The sequence below is a fragment of the Pongo pygmaeus genome, chromosome 19, assembly GCF_028885625.2.
Source record: "Pongo pygmaeus isolate AG05252 chromosome 19, NHGRI_mPonPyg2-v2.0_pri, whole genome shotgun sequence".
In the NCBI taxonomy this organism is placed as follows: domain Eukaryota; kingdom Metazoa; phylum Chordata; class Mammalia; order Primates; family Hominidae; genus Pongo; species Pongo pygmaeus.
Window position 1 is genome coordinate 88,028,153 of NC_072392.2, and position 15,680 is coordinate 88,043,832.

Genomic DNA, 15,680 nt, shown 5'->3' on the forward strand with positions numbered 1-15,680 from the left:
CAGGAGAAAGATGGAGCACATATGGAGCAGAGCTGCCCCAGCCAAACTGCTCTTGAGAGCCCAGCTTAGAGCATCCAACTCCCAGCTAACACCCAGAAGCATGAGTGACTCCATTTAAGGTCAATAAAACCATCTAGCCGAGTCCAGTGAGATAAGCCAGCCCTCAGTTGATCACAGATGCATGAGCTAAATAAATGCTTATTGTTGTATGCCACTATTTGTGTTTTTGTTTGTTGTGCAGCATTACTGTGGATGTGGTTAATGTATACACCCTACTATATCCTTCTCTTTGGCAGCTACAGAGGGGGTTCCTCTGAGCACAGTTTAAAAAAATCCATATCTGTAAATTCTCAGTCATAACATTACTTTTTAAACAGATTTGGTTGTCAAGAAAGATTTTGAAAAGTAGCGGTATCAAAACATCATATTGTACTCCAAAATGTGTATGATTATTGTCAATTAAAACCAAAATAAAACTTTCTTAAAAAATAATGGGAATATAAAACACCTGGCAAAAGTCTCAAAACTAACATTTTGGTTAGATAATTTTTATGTGTTTCTCTAAATTTTCAAGGTAACTTAAAGTTATACATTACCTCTTGTGTCCTTTGTAACAACCCTGCAAGGTAGATCAAGTATTACTACCTCATTAACTGAACACCTTCCACGTGCTTAGCACTGTTATGAATGCTTTGCATATATTAACATGTTTATTTTCACAGCTATCCTATGGGATAGAACACATTGATTATTTCCCCATTTATGGATGCTAAAACTCATTTCAGCTTTATACCAATTCTGTTATTTGAGTAAGTAAAAGATTATTATGCTCTTTTACTTTCTTATTATGCTCTTTTACTAGGAGCATAATATGTTCATTATACTATATTAATAATAATATTTTATTAAGAGCATACTCATTTTACTTTGTAGGATCTTTACATGTATTATCTTATTTAATTTTCACATTGATCAAAGAACTAGGGATTCTACATAAATAGCCCTATTTTACAGATAAGGAAACAGAGTCAAACATGTTAAATATCTTGCCCACATTCACACAGCTGTTATAGCCATGCTGAGAAGTCTATAGCTCAAAGACTGTATACAACTTGGCCCTAGGTAGACCAATTACCATGCCAGGGAGCCAGGGCTAGTGTAGTCTTTCTGTTAAGTCAATTTTATCCTCAATGCTCTGCTCAGAGGAAGCATCTACTGTGATCTTATGTAATGCTGGATCTGAGTTGCTTCCTTTGCAACACCAACAAAAATAAATTCCAAAGTCAATTATTTAGTTCAAAAAGGTGCTATAAAGTCATTATATGAAAAAGATACTTGTAACACACATGTTTATAGCAGTACAATTCGCAACTGCAAAAATGTGGAACCAGCCCAAATGCCCATCAATCAACAAATGGACAAAGAAACTGTGGTATGTATATATGATGGAATACCACTCAGCCATAAAAAGGAATGAATTAATGGCATTCACAGCAACCTGGATGGGATTGGAGACTATTATTCTAAGTAAAGTAACTAAGGAATGGAAAACCAAATATCATTTGTTATTACTCATAAGTGGGGGCTAAGCTATGAGGACGCAAAGGCATACGAATGCTACAACGGACTTTGGAGACTTGGGGGAAAGGATGGGAAGGGGGCGAGGGATAAAAGACTACAAATTGGGTTCAGTGTATACTGCTTGGCTGATGGATGCACCAAAATCTTACAAATCACCCCTAAAGGACTTACTTATGTAACCAAATACCACCTGTTCCCCAAAAACCTATGGAAATAAATTTTTTTTTAACAAATACACATGAACAGAAAACGTATCATAATAACCATATTAAGTATACAACACAATGGCATTTAGTAGGCTCACAATGTTATGTAACCATCCCCACTGTCTAGTTCCAGACCATTTCATAACCACAGGAGGAAACTGTATCTATTAAGCAATTACCTTCCACTACCCCCTGCCACTCAGACCGTGTCACCACAAATCCATTTTCAGATCTCTATAGATCTGCCTCTTCCGAATATTTCATAAAAATGGGTTAATACCAAAAAAAAAAAAAGGCGTTATAGCTGACAATCTGTGCTGTGGGCCAGCTCTTTCTGCACCAGGTACTAAAAAACAGGAGGCTTCAGAATCCTATTCCATAGCAGTTTTCCAATTTCACAGTGGATTGAGGTGCCATCTCAGAAGGACATTAACAATACTTAAAAGCAGTACTTAATAATGGGTGCATCCCAAATGTTCATTATAGTTCACTGTGAACCACATATTCCTCATAAATGTTCTGTTATTTAATTCCAAAATCAGAATACCAATATTTTCTGCTATGTAATCCCACATTCAAGTATTATTTTTTTTTGTTGCTTTTAGGACTGGTTATTAAGATTAAACATCCGAAATTTGCTTTTTTTCTTTTTTCTTCTTCAAGCCCCCAAATTGTGTCTGTGATGTAAACTAAGAGAATACTGCTGAAATATGACACTCAGGCTTCCTGATACATTGTTGGTTAGATCTGAAGGCCTATGTTAAGATTAACTGTCAGTTAGGAGTTTAAGAAATAATTTAGCTAGTAACTTGATGCGAAGAAAGGCATGAATTAGTCAGCAAAAGTCTGAATTAAACAGAATGTCACAGAAACTGGAAGATAGAAATGTGGACAGCTTGCCTTAGGAATTATGGATGCAAAGGTCATTGGTGCATTCTGATTAGTTAAAGATAATTGAGGGTGATAATTGACTACAGAGAGATCTTTTTTAAAATGTATCAGCAAGTATTCATTTGGGGTGATTAGGTAAGAATCTAGATAATTACCATGCAACTTGTGAAACTCATAATAGCCTTCTAATTATGCATTAAACAAGATGTTATATGCTTAAAGAAGCAAAGTATTTTATTAGTTAGAACATGGCCTGTACTAAGTAAGTTTTAATACACTAGGCTTCAGACTCTGATGCTTGGGGAAATTATGAAAACATAATAATCCTTGTGAATGAATGAATGAATGAATGAACACATGATCCTGGGTATGCCCAAATAAGAATTTGAATGAGAGCCAATATGGAATATCATGGATGATTCTTACGTAAGGAGGCTGTATCTTTAGCTTTGATTTCAGAAATGAGATAGAAGTGAGAAGCCCAGAGGTTCTCAAGCTTAAGTAGAATCTTTGCAACCTGTTTTCCAAGGCAAATCCAATATGAGAGGAAGACGTTGCCCAAAATGATCTAATGGATTTAGAACATGTGTATAGGGTGACTTGCCCAGGCGGGATGGAATCAAGGATGGATCTAAGAGTTCTTGGTGTAACAGAAGAGCAAAGATTTAGGAGTTGGACAGAGTTTGAGTCCTGGCTCTGTTTCTTACCAGTTGTGTGACCTTGGCAGGTTACTGGACTTCTCTGAGCTTCAGTTTCATGACCCAAAGAGTGTAATGATAATTGCCTGAGTCAGAACAACTGAAATAATGTACATAAAATTGCAAACTGTGAGGGTGACTCTCCAAGTATTAATCCTGCTCTTCATTTGCTTTTTCTCTTATTACTGGGGACCGTGTCTTAATCAGAATTGTATTTCCTTTTAAAATCAACTTCTGTCCTTGATCCTTAATAAAAGGTTCAATAAATGCTCATTTTTGAATGAAGGAGCCAATGAAAACACTAAAAATGAGTTTGAAAGTGATCTCTAATGTGTGACTGAAGGCATCGGTAAAATCAGCTAGGAACACGCTATGCAATTTAGAAAACCTGGTTGACTTTTATAAAATTACTTTTAATTGTGATTTTAAAAACACATAACATAAAATGTACCATTTTAACCATTTTTAAAGGTACATTTCAGTGGCATTAAATACATTCACATTGTTGTGCAACCATTACCATCATTCATCTCTAGAACATTTTTTCATCTTGAAAAATTGAAATTCTGTACTCATTAAGCAATAACTTCTCATTTCTGCTTTCACATTCAGACCCTGGAAATCTACTTTCTGTCTCTATGAATTTGTACTCTATACCTCGTATGAGTGGAAGAATGCAGTATTTGTCCCTTTGTGACCAACTTATCTCACTTAACATATCTTCAAGATTAATATATGTTGTAGCATGTATCAGAATTTCCTTTCTTTTTAAGGCCAAATAATATTCTATGGCATGTGCAAACCATATTTTGTTAATTTATCTAACTGTGGGCACTTGAGTTGCTTCCTTCCATCTTCAGTTATTGTGAATAATGCTACTATAAACATAAGCGTGCAAATATTTCTTTGAGGGTTTTCTTCCAGTTCTTTTGGGTATGTAACTGAGAGTGGAATTACTGAATCATGTGGTAATTATATGTTTAGTTTTTTTAAGGAACCATCATACTGTTTTTCCTAATGGTAGCACCATTTTGCATTCCCACCCACAGTTTGCAAGACTTCCAATTTCTCTATATCCTCACTAACAATCGTTATTGTCTGTTTTTGCTTTTATGTATTTGTTTTTTTATTTTTACTATAGCCATTCTAATGGGTGGGCAATGGTATCTCATTGTGATTTTGGTTTGAATTTCCCTAATAATTGGTAATGTTGAGCATCTTTGGATGTGAATATTGGCCATTTGCATATGTCTTTCAGGTTCACTTTTCAAACTTCAGCAATAGAAATTGCACCGTTTTTTTCTCTTTTCCGCACCTCCTCCTTTATCCCCCAGAGAAAGCAAAATTCACCTGCTTTCAAGGTTACTCCTAATACGTGGAAGGTACTACCCAGAACTACCAAAGAGTCTCTGTCCTTATGCTGCACCAACATGTGAAAGCTCATGCAGTTGGTTGCCAAGATGTTGGTACAAATACACAGTCAACTACAGCTCCAAATCTACGTGGCTCTACCAAGCTATGTTGTACCATGAGCAGCTCCTTCAAAGGATCCTGATTCTATAACTCCCTCAAACTAACATCCGTATGCAGACTTTCACATTTGCTTTCTATCTTTGTAGTTAAAACTCAGTACTTTGGCCTAAGGTGATCCCTTTTTAGTGAAGCCCAGAAAAACATTTAATAAAGGATAGCGTTCCCTTAGGTATGTGAATTTTTTTCCTCATGAGGACAATGTACAACTTAAAAAAAGTACACTAAAAAAATGCACTCAAAATGTAGCATATGAGAGATTTAAGCTCGATATGAGAAATTTCTTTCATCCAGCAAATGTTAAATACTAAAACAAGTTTTGGAGAATTCTTATAGACCATTTTCCTCAAAAAACAGTAAGTCTCTTTAAAATTTATTAAATGTGGAATTTCTATTGCCCTTTAAACAATGGTCTGTAATAATTCTGACCCATGTTTGAGAATGTGTCCCTAATGTACAAAATAGACCCCTGCTAGACATTTGCTAACACAGAAAAGGGCATATAATTTTGTAAATAAAAATCCCATAACTCAAATTTAAATATGGCAATTATTTTAAATCTGGCTAAAAATAATTAAACTATGATACAAAATAATTTATAGTTTAGAAGTATTATGTTTTAGAAGTATTATGTCTGTAAAAATAAGCTCAGGAAAGACATCTGGTACTACTTTGTACACTTTTGACTCCAATTTCTCTGCTGTGAACCTATTTTGAGTGTCACGTTGTCTTCGTGAGCTTACTTTATGATCTTTTATTTCCAAGATTTTATTCAAAGCATCCTCTTCCTCAGTGTTTTCTTACGTGGCATTCCCATGAACTTTTTCTTTTAAATTAAGTAGTCATTTATCATTGAGAATATATATTCTCAATTGCATCTGGCCTTTATTGATTCAAAAAAGCACGTATCATTATTGGAATATAACCTATCAAGTACGTTCAGCAAAGACATACTAAAGTGGTTTAGTTCCTTTGATGTACAGCAAATCACTTTTATAGTAATCTAACATTGGTTCTTCAAATGTTTAGCTAAATTTCTCTGTGTGTGCCAAAAGAACCTTTTGAAAGGAAAAAAAAAAAAAAAAAAAGCTTTCTATGTATTATCTTAGCTGTTTTTAACCCTGTTGGGAACAACACAGTTGTTCCCATGGAATATGGCTGGTTTGTCATTTGCTAGTAAATGGGGCCTCTAAACATTCATTATCAAGTTCAGTGAGATTTTGTACAATTTACTGTGCATTGTATGACTTTAGAAATGGTGAGAAAATTGCAGGTTTGTTTTCTTGTTCCAGATGCTTTTCACTCTGTCATATACGTGTGTGTGTGTGTGTGTGTGTGTGTGTGTGTGTGTGTGTATACACAGATGTAGTCATGTATTGCATAATGACGTCTTGGTCGAAAATAGACCACATATATAACAGTGGTTTTCTAAGATTATAATGGAGCTACCCTATACAGGTGTACCAGATTTTCTTTCTTTCTTTTTTTTTTTTTTTTGAGACAGAGTCTCACTCTGTCGCCTGGGCTGGAGTGCAGTGGCACCATATCAGCTCACTGCAACCTCTGCTTCATGGGTTCAAGCGATTCTCCTGCCTCAGCCTCCTGAATAGCTGGGACCACAGGCGCCCACCACTACACTCAGCTAATTTTTTGTAGTTTTAGTAGAGGCAGGGTTTCACCATGTTGGCCAGGCTGGTCTCCAACTCCTGACCTCGTGATCCGCCCGCCTCAGCCTCCCAAAGTGCTGGGATTACAGGTGTGAGCCACCACGCCTGGCCAGATTTCTTTTATATTGTATTTTTACTGTATCTTTTCTATGTTTAGACATAGAATGTCTTCTAGATATTCTAGAAATAGAATGTCATTCTAGAAATGTCAGAATTCTAGATAGAATGTTTAGACACATAAATACTTACCATTGTGTTTTCATTGTTGATGCTATTCACTAAAGTCACAGGCCTAACAAGTTTGTAGCCTAGGAGTAATAGGCCTTACTATATAGCATAGGTGTGTAGTAGACTACACAGTCTAGGTTTGTGTAAGCATACTCTATGATATTCTCATGAACAGTGAAGTCAGCTAACAATGCATATCTCAGAACATATCCCCATCGCTAAGTGACTCATGACTGTATATATGTATCAGTACACACATATATACATACATGCATATTCAGATACATGCTATTATTTAGCTATGTCACATGCCTACATAACCATAGTGAGAGGTTTATTGTTAATGATAGTAGATGGGAACCCATTTTACAACTAGTCTTGATAATTTTAGATGATCTAAACCATTAGATCATCAGTGCTTTTGCCCTTCTTAGAATAATGATAAAAGCTATTTTTTTAAAGAATTAACTATACACTATGGGCTTTGCTCATTTAATTTGCCCAATAAACCATTGCTGTAGGGATGAGAACTTCATATTACATTCTTATGTGACAAGGGGAAACTGGTACACAGTGAAATTACGTAACTTGCCCAAAGTCACTTTAATATATTGTAGTGTCAGGAATGCGAGCCCAGGCAGTTTGGCTTCAGAATTGCATTCTTATCCCATGCTATCCTGTTTTGGCTCTGATTTTTGTTGTTGTTGTTTTTCTTTTCTTGTGTTTGCATTAGCAATGTGTTTTCAAACCATGGCTTCTTTGCATGGATTGTATAAGCTACTAGTCCATTTTGTGAAGATTAGTTTAGTTAAAACTAGATAAGAGAATTCATAACTAGAAGCAAGTAAATTGTGATAAATTGCAATAAGATAAAAGAAAACATGAGGATAAGGTTGCCACGGTCAGCCTTCTTCCAGTTCTGCAGAACACTTCCCCTTTCTGTAGGAAACCTCACTTTTTCTAGCTGAGCACAGCCCTTTCTGATTCAAGAAATCGCTGCATATGCCTGTCTACACTAACGCTAAGACTTAGTAAAATGTAGTTTCCTTATTTTTAGGTTAAAAATAAATACAAATAGAAGTTCTAATATGTTCTTTCTATACCCACAATGAATTGTCTTGGAAACCTGGAGTATAAATAGCCCACTTGGGAGACCACTGCAATACTGTAAGATGAAAATTTAATTGAGACTAGAGAACAGACAATCATTTAGCCCTGGGCTGAATTTTTAGGGAGGAGACAAAATAAAAAAGAATAAAAGAGGTCAACTAAGATTAACATTTTAAAATCTCCAGTTGCCATAGAAACCGAAAATGCAGGCACGCAGTTTAGCTACCCAAGACTTTTGAAGGATAAAGTGTCACTAAATGTCAAAAACTATTATCAGGCTTAACTGGAATTGGCTTTTGAGCCTCAGCCTGTGGTTATACAACACTCATCCTTCAAATACCCTTTCTGCAAGTGGTGGCTGACATTTGAACCTGTGAGAAATTCAGCCTCCTCTGTCCTGGAAAAACTCAAAGGCTCAGTAACTTTTTGAAGGAGCCACTCTTTGCTGGTAGTGAAAGACTTATGCATAGAATGACATAAGGCCAAATTGTTTATTTAAAAGCTTACTGTTAACCTCTACATTTTTCCACTAGTGAGCCCTGTCTGCTTTTTGGATATAGAAATAGCAGATAATTTTATTGACCCAAACATTCACTCTCATCTTATATTAACAGCTGAGAGAGTTGAGGAGCATTCAGAGACTTACAGTGTCTCGGTGTAATGAATGTCTTATGTTACTGGGTCTGAGCCAATATACCCACTACCTTATAATTTTTTTCTCTGATTACTTTGCTTCAGGCCCTTTGTATGCTACTAACAACTACTAGATTTCACTGTCTGCTCCAATGTGATGTTTCAAAAATTCCTGGAGGCCACTCTGGCTTACTCTTTCAAGTAAATCTCTCCTTTCATAATTTATAACTGTCTGTAGAACTTCTGGTCTTACTGATGACCCACTGCACTGCTGTCTTACCAGGGAATCGGGTGCTAACAACTGTCTAGAGACTAGTTGGAGAGAAGTTCAATGATGTTTGGACACCCTCTTAGGTTAGCCCTTGGTAAGTCCAGTTGACTTTCCCACTCCATTCCATTGCAACTTTCATTCCTAATTAACTCCATTTGGAATTGTGAAACCTCTTTTTTCTTATTCTTCTTTTTCTTCTTCTCTGTTATTCATGGACATCTGCTGCATAATCAGCCGATAGAACTGAGCTCCGTGAGGTGTTTGTTTTCATTTTGTTTTGTATTTTTTTCATAGTCAAGTGGTAATAATACTGGACTATTAGTATCAGGAGAGTCATGGAAATGTAATAGTGATTGAGAGAAAGCCTAAAATCACAAGGTAACAAGATAAATTTCAATTATTTACATACAAATCATCAGCTTTGATCCTCTATAAGAATAGTCCATAAACTCTGGAGCAAATGAATGATACGCTACATTTTAAAGAGAGTTTGGTTTATACACATATTTTATGGATCACATCTAATATTTAACTAGGTGAGAGCCTGAATATTGTACATTACTTGTGTCAACAAATAACTGCAAAGAGTCTGCAATGAATATCTTAATTGGGTAAAGACTCAAGTGCCTGGAGTATAACGAACACCATGCTAAAAGAAGCAAAGTCTCAGGCTGGGTGCGGTGGCTCACACCTGTAATCCCAGCACTTTGGGAGGCCAAGACAGGCGGATCATGAGGTCAGAAGATTGAGACCATCCTGGCTAACATAGTGAAACCCCGCCTCTACTAAAAACACAAAAAATTGGCCAGGTGTGGTGGCATGCACCTGTAGTCCCAGCTACTTGGGAGGCTGAGGCAGGAGACTCACTTGAACCTAGGAGGCAGAGGTTGCAGTGAGCCAAGATCGCACCACTGCACTCCAGCCTGGGTGACAGAGCAAGACTCCATCTCAACAAAAAAAAAAAAAAAAAAAAAGGAAATGAAGTCTCTGCTATTGAAAATTTGAAAGAAAATAATGTGCTTTGAATTATTCAAATGCATCCTTACCAGTGAATTCAAAGCATTTCTATGTTGGGACCAATGTTAATAATAATAGCACAATGACTATTAGTAATCACATAAACTGATCATTAAACAATTTAAATGCATTCTTATTTAACTCTCCTGATCATCTTATGAAGTTGATGCCATTACGTCCCCATTTTAAAGATGAGAAGAGGAATTACATCATTCACTGCAAGGTAGCACAGCTGGAAACCATCAGAGGAGTTTTAAACTAAGGCCACTGGCTCCAAAGCCTAAGATCTTTGCTACTCTGCTCTACTGCCTCTTATTCTCAACTGGCTTCTGATGGGAAACCAGAAAGGCATAGTTGCCCTCTGCTAATGGGAAAACTGAGCTTAAAGGGGCAAATACTAATTTGTTCCAAATCACTACAATTTGTGGAAAGCCTGGGTTAATATGCAATTAGAAAAAGCCAGTGTCTAAAGGACAAGAATTTTCTGTGTGGTTCTTACAACCTAAAAATGGTAACTAATATCTTTTTAGGACTAATTATTTGTCAGGCACTATATATTAAGTGCCTTAACCTCAAACTTTCTTAATATTCTCAACAACCTAATGAAGTAGGTCCTATTATTGAACTCATTCCACAGACAAGAAAACTGAGGCACAGGGAGAGGAAGTAACTTGCCCAAGATCACACTGCTAGCAAGTAAGGGGACTTTGTTCCAGAGTCTGTGCGCCACTGTACCCAACTCTCTTACCTTTCCACTTGTACCTTAATCACTGAGTACCAAACCTCCTGGTGAAACTTCAGGGCTTCAAAGTCCCCTATCTTCGAATGATACAGACCAAATAAATAATGCATGAGATCAGCTAATAAGAGATCATGGAAATACTGAGTAGCAGACAAAATTGAAGACAAAATTAGTAATTTTATCATGAGAATATGACCTAATCTGGAGCTACATATGGTTCAGATTGAATTCCAAATTCGTGGAAATTTGACAAATTTTTCTTTTCTTTTTCTTCCTTTTTTTTTCTTTCATTGTGCAGTCTATGTTGGCAAGACAAATATTACTCACTTTGTGTGTATCTGTTTGATACTATTCCCTCTCTTTTGTTCTTTCTTGCCAAATTCATAATAGAACACTGCAGGTACTCAGGCAATTTTTGAAATAATTTCAAGTAGAATTCTGAAGTGAGCAAGGAAAAGACCACTGTATGTACATCCTGATGAACAGAGAAGAGACCACCATGTGTTCATTGTGATGCAAAAAAAAATTTACTATTTTAACAACATTGGATCATCTAAGCTGGAAACACTGGGTGGCTGAGACTATGCAATAGACTTGGCTGATGTAACAATAACAAGCCAGGTCACAACAGCTCCATGCTTTCCAACCTTCTGGGATGACTCATTTTGTCCATATGGTTATCTAACTGACCCAGCACCATTTAATGAAATGGCTACCTTTCCCCCTCTTCACTGCAGTGCTGCCTTTGTCATAAATCGGGGAGCATACATAAGTTGGTCTATATCAATGCCATTCTGTATCATTAATTATTTTGTCTATTTTTGTGCCGATATGACATTGTCTTAATTACTATGGTTTTATAATAGGCCTTTTGAGTCTTTATTTTCTTTACTTTTATAGCTTTCTTCAAATGGCCAAGATCTCTGTTTCAACACTGAATATAAATAGTAATAGTCTTTGCCTCATTTTTGTTGTTGGGGAAAATTTTCCATATTTTACCATTAAGTATGAGGGGTTTTCTTTTTGTAGATGTGCTTATCAGTTTAAACAAGCTTTCTGCTATTCATGATTTTATAAGTTTTTAAAACCATAAACAGGTGTTAAATTTTGTCACATACTTTTTTTCTGCATTCATTAAGATGATTGCGTGATTTTCTACTGTGTTGTAAATTACATTAAGTTTTTGTAAGTAAATTACTTTAAGTTTTGAATATTACATTTACTGTTAAGTAAATTACATTAAGTTTTGAATATTAATACACTCTTGGCTACATGAAATAAACCTTGTTTAAATGGTGTATTGCTCATTTTACATATTACTGAATTCACTTTTCCAATTTTTTTTAAAAAAATTGCCTCTAAGTTTATGAGTAAGATTAGTCTGCAGTATTTCTTTTTAAAATTTTCTTTTCAGGGTATGGAATCAAGTTTTGTCCCCAAGCTCTCAGAAAGGAGTTGGGAAGTATTTCCTTTATTCCCCTTAGTTTCTAAAAAAAGTTTGTATAAGATTGGTCTATTTTATTCTTAAATGTTTGTATGAATTCACTAGTGAATCACTCCAGATCTGGGTCATTCTCATAGGAAGGTCTTATAATTACATATTTAATTCAGATTTTTAAATTTCTTCCTTTGTCAGGTTTCATAGGTTGTGATTTTTTTTAATTTTTAAATTTTACTTTATTGGAAATTTCACTGGCATAAGGTCATTCACAATTATCCTGTTATTATTTTTAAAAGATCTGTTGCATCTGTAGTGGTGTCCCTTTTCACATTCCTGGTATTGGTAGCTCATGTTTTGTATTTTCCATGTGATCTTTGTGGTTTTAACGTACGTTTGCCTAGGAGTGTGTCTCTGTGTGTGTGTGCATGTGTGTGTCAGAGATAAAGAGAGAGAGAGACAGAGAGACAGAGACAGAAAGAGGGAGAGAGTAAAAGAATGGTATCCTGCTTTGGGTTTACTGAATTTATAAGTCTGCAATTTATTCCTTTTCATCAGTCCAAAAAATATTTGCATTATTTCTTTGAATACTTCACTGGTCCATTTCTACCCTTTCCTGGAAATCCAAATACAGTATGTTACAATTGAATGTCTCCCATATGAATTTTCTTCTCTTTTGTTGTTGTTGTTGTTGTTTCTATGCTTTACCCCCTCCATTCTTCAGCTCGAATGTTTTTCTATTGGTTTGTCTTTGAGTTCACTAATCTTTTTTGTTTTGCATTGCCTAGATTGTTCTAATGGATTCCTTGTTTCAGATAATTGCATTTTTCATTTCTAGGAGGTATATTTGATGTTTATAGCTTCAAGTTGTTTATTACATTGTGCATCTTTTCATTCATTTCTTTATTTTAACCATCCTTTCCTCTGTTTTACCATGGCTATAATTGTTATTTTAATATTTTTATTTACAAATTTCAATATCTGGATAAACTGAGGTTCTACTTCTCTTGCTTAATTTTTCTTTTGACTATAAGATAAATTATCTTGTTTCTTGGTTTTTTAAATTTAAATTTTATGACAGATTTTAAAAATCTGTAAATAATGACTATAATGTCATTTTTCCCCAAGGGGAATTGTTCTTTCTTGAGAAGATAATATGAGGGGAAGGTTATTTTATTTCATTTCATTTATTTTATTTTATTTTATTTTATTTGAGACAGGGCCTCACTCTTTCACCCAGGCTGGAGTGCAGTGGTGTGACCTTGGCTCACTGCAACCTCCGCCTCCCAGGCTCAAGCGATCCTCCCACCTCAGCTTCCTGAGTAGCTGGGACTGCAGGCATGCACTACCATGCCTGGCTAGTGTTTTGTATTTTTAGTGGAGACAGGGTCTTGCCATGTTGCCCAAGCTGGTGTCAATCTCCTGAGCTCAAGCAATCTGCCTGTTTCGGCCTCCCAAAGTGCTGGGATTACAGGCATAAGCCACAGTGCCTGGCCAGGTCATTTAAATCTAATCAGTAGTTGAGCTTGGTTAGAGCTGGATTGTAGTTTTAGTTAGATTCAGCCCACTTCTGCTATATCACTGATCTTCTGATTGTGATCTTGGTAGATGTGTGTCTCCTTGGACCTTAAACCCTTCAATTCAATTTTTCTGAGTTTGAGCTTAACTATTTAGCCTCCAGCCCCATGTAGCTTCAATATCTGACAAACATCTTGAGAAAGAGACGAGCCATGGTTTAAAACAGGACCTTTTATCCTAAGTACCAAGAAATTGAGCAAAATTTTACTCTCCCTTTCAGCCCCAACCTTTTTGACTGTGGCTTTACCAGGGTTTTGATGAAAAGTCTAATGAGTCTCTACTTCTTCAGTAATATAATGTATATCTTTTGGATCCTTTAAATTAAGCCCTTTAAACTTCCACCCAAGCAGGTTCATAACCTTGCAAATCTGTTGTATTTATAGAAGGATTTTGTCACCTAAGCACCCTGAACACATAAACACCCCACTTCCTATACTGCCTCAGCACTCAACAAATGTCCTTTGGGGTCATGTATCTGCGCTCCTTCAGATCTCTATCTACCATTCGGAAGTTTTCAGAAGCATTATTCGTCTTGGTTTTCTGCAGTGGAATTCCTCCACCTGTGCCAAGCCTGAGACTCAGACTTTGCCCAAACTTGCGAATGCTCTCACAGAAGAAACAACTATTGGTTGCCAGCCCTCTTAGGAAGGGCTCTTCTCTGTTTGGAATTTTACTGCATCTAGTTCTCATTGCTTCCATAGTTTTCTGATGACTTTAACAATATAATTTTCTAATTTATCCTTTTTTCTCCCTAGTTGTTTTAGTAGGAGCAAAGATTTGCCAAACATACTATATCCTACTTGAAAGGCAAACTTTGTGAAAATTATTATTTAGAACAGTTTTATTTGTTTCTAATTAATTATTAATAATGCATATACAATCTTAGGCTTATTGTGATATTGAGAAAAACTCCATCATGTTTTCTTTCACATATTGAACTCTATTATTTGGAAGGACTTTATATTGCCTATTATCTGGCTCTATTCCTGTTAGATCTCTGCTCTCATTCTTTGTGCGATGACATTGTGTAGTCAGTAGAGAAGACTGTAGAAATTTTCCTGGAACCTGTTCTTATGTAGGGATGTCTAGCAATAATTTAGGCATACATGGACATGACTGAATTATCTACATAGCCCCCCCACCCATAGCTCAGATTTTTTGTATTTTGATTTTAACTTCTTATTTGAATTACCAAAATGTCTATGGCCACTTAACAACTGATATGAAGAGAAATCAGAGTGGATAGACACAGTGGCCTAAACTGTTTATAGTCACAATAGATTAATTTTATAAAATTTATGAAAACATATGACCATGTGACCATATTACTAGGGACCTTGACTACAGAAAAGACCCAGACAAATAAGAGGCCCTGAAATGCAAACTTCTTTTGCTTCACAGAAAATTCACCATCATTAATAACATATGCACACACAATTAACACCATCATGATAAATAAACAAGCACAACCAAACCAAAACCAATAATAGAATAAAGTTGGCTGATCCTGACAAGTCGGTTTCAGCTAAGCTAACTTGCTCCCAAGTTTAACAAAACTTCCGAGAAGGATAAAACTTAAGAGATATTATATTTGCTTAAATATTCAAGGAAAATGGACACCTTTAGAACAAGAAAGACATTATTTCTGGAACCAGAAAGCCTAGGTTTAAATCCCAGCAACACAATATACTAGCTTCATGACTCTGGGCAAGTTTGTCAGTCTCTCTATGCCTTAGTGTCCTCATCTATAAAATGGAGACGTGTGTATATACATATGTGTGTGTATGTGTGTGTGTATCCATTTATATATGTGTGTATATATTATATATAACATTGTATTAGGGTTCTCTAGAGGGACAGAATTAATAGAAGAGATATATATATATATGGACTAAACTCTGATTTTTTTTTATCTTGCCCAAATTCCTTTCTAAGAGGTCTGGAGAGTCAGGCCCTACAAACCATAAATTCTCATCAGATGGGTTTTATTTAACCCTATATATCATGACTTATTTTCCAACCTGACTCTGGCATAACATTATGAGACAAGGAAGAAAATCAAAATATCTTACCCCAAAACATGTTTCTTT

General features: G+C 35.8%; 1 long non-coding RNA gene across 1 annotated transcript in view; it reads left to right on the forward strand.

The window, feature by feature from the left end:
• The window catches only part of LOC129017385 (uncharacterized), a 307,273-nt gene that overhangs the window by 250,475 nt on the left and 41,118 nt on the right, over window positions 1–15,680 (forward strand). The gene's annotated exons all lie outside the window — the stretch shown is intronic.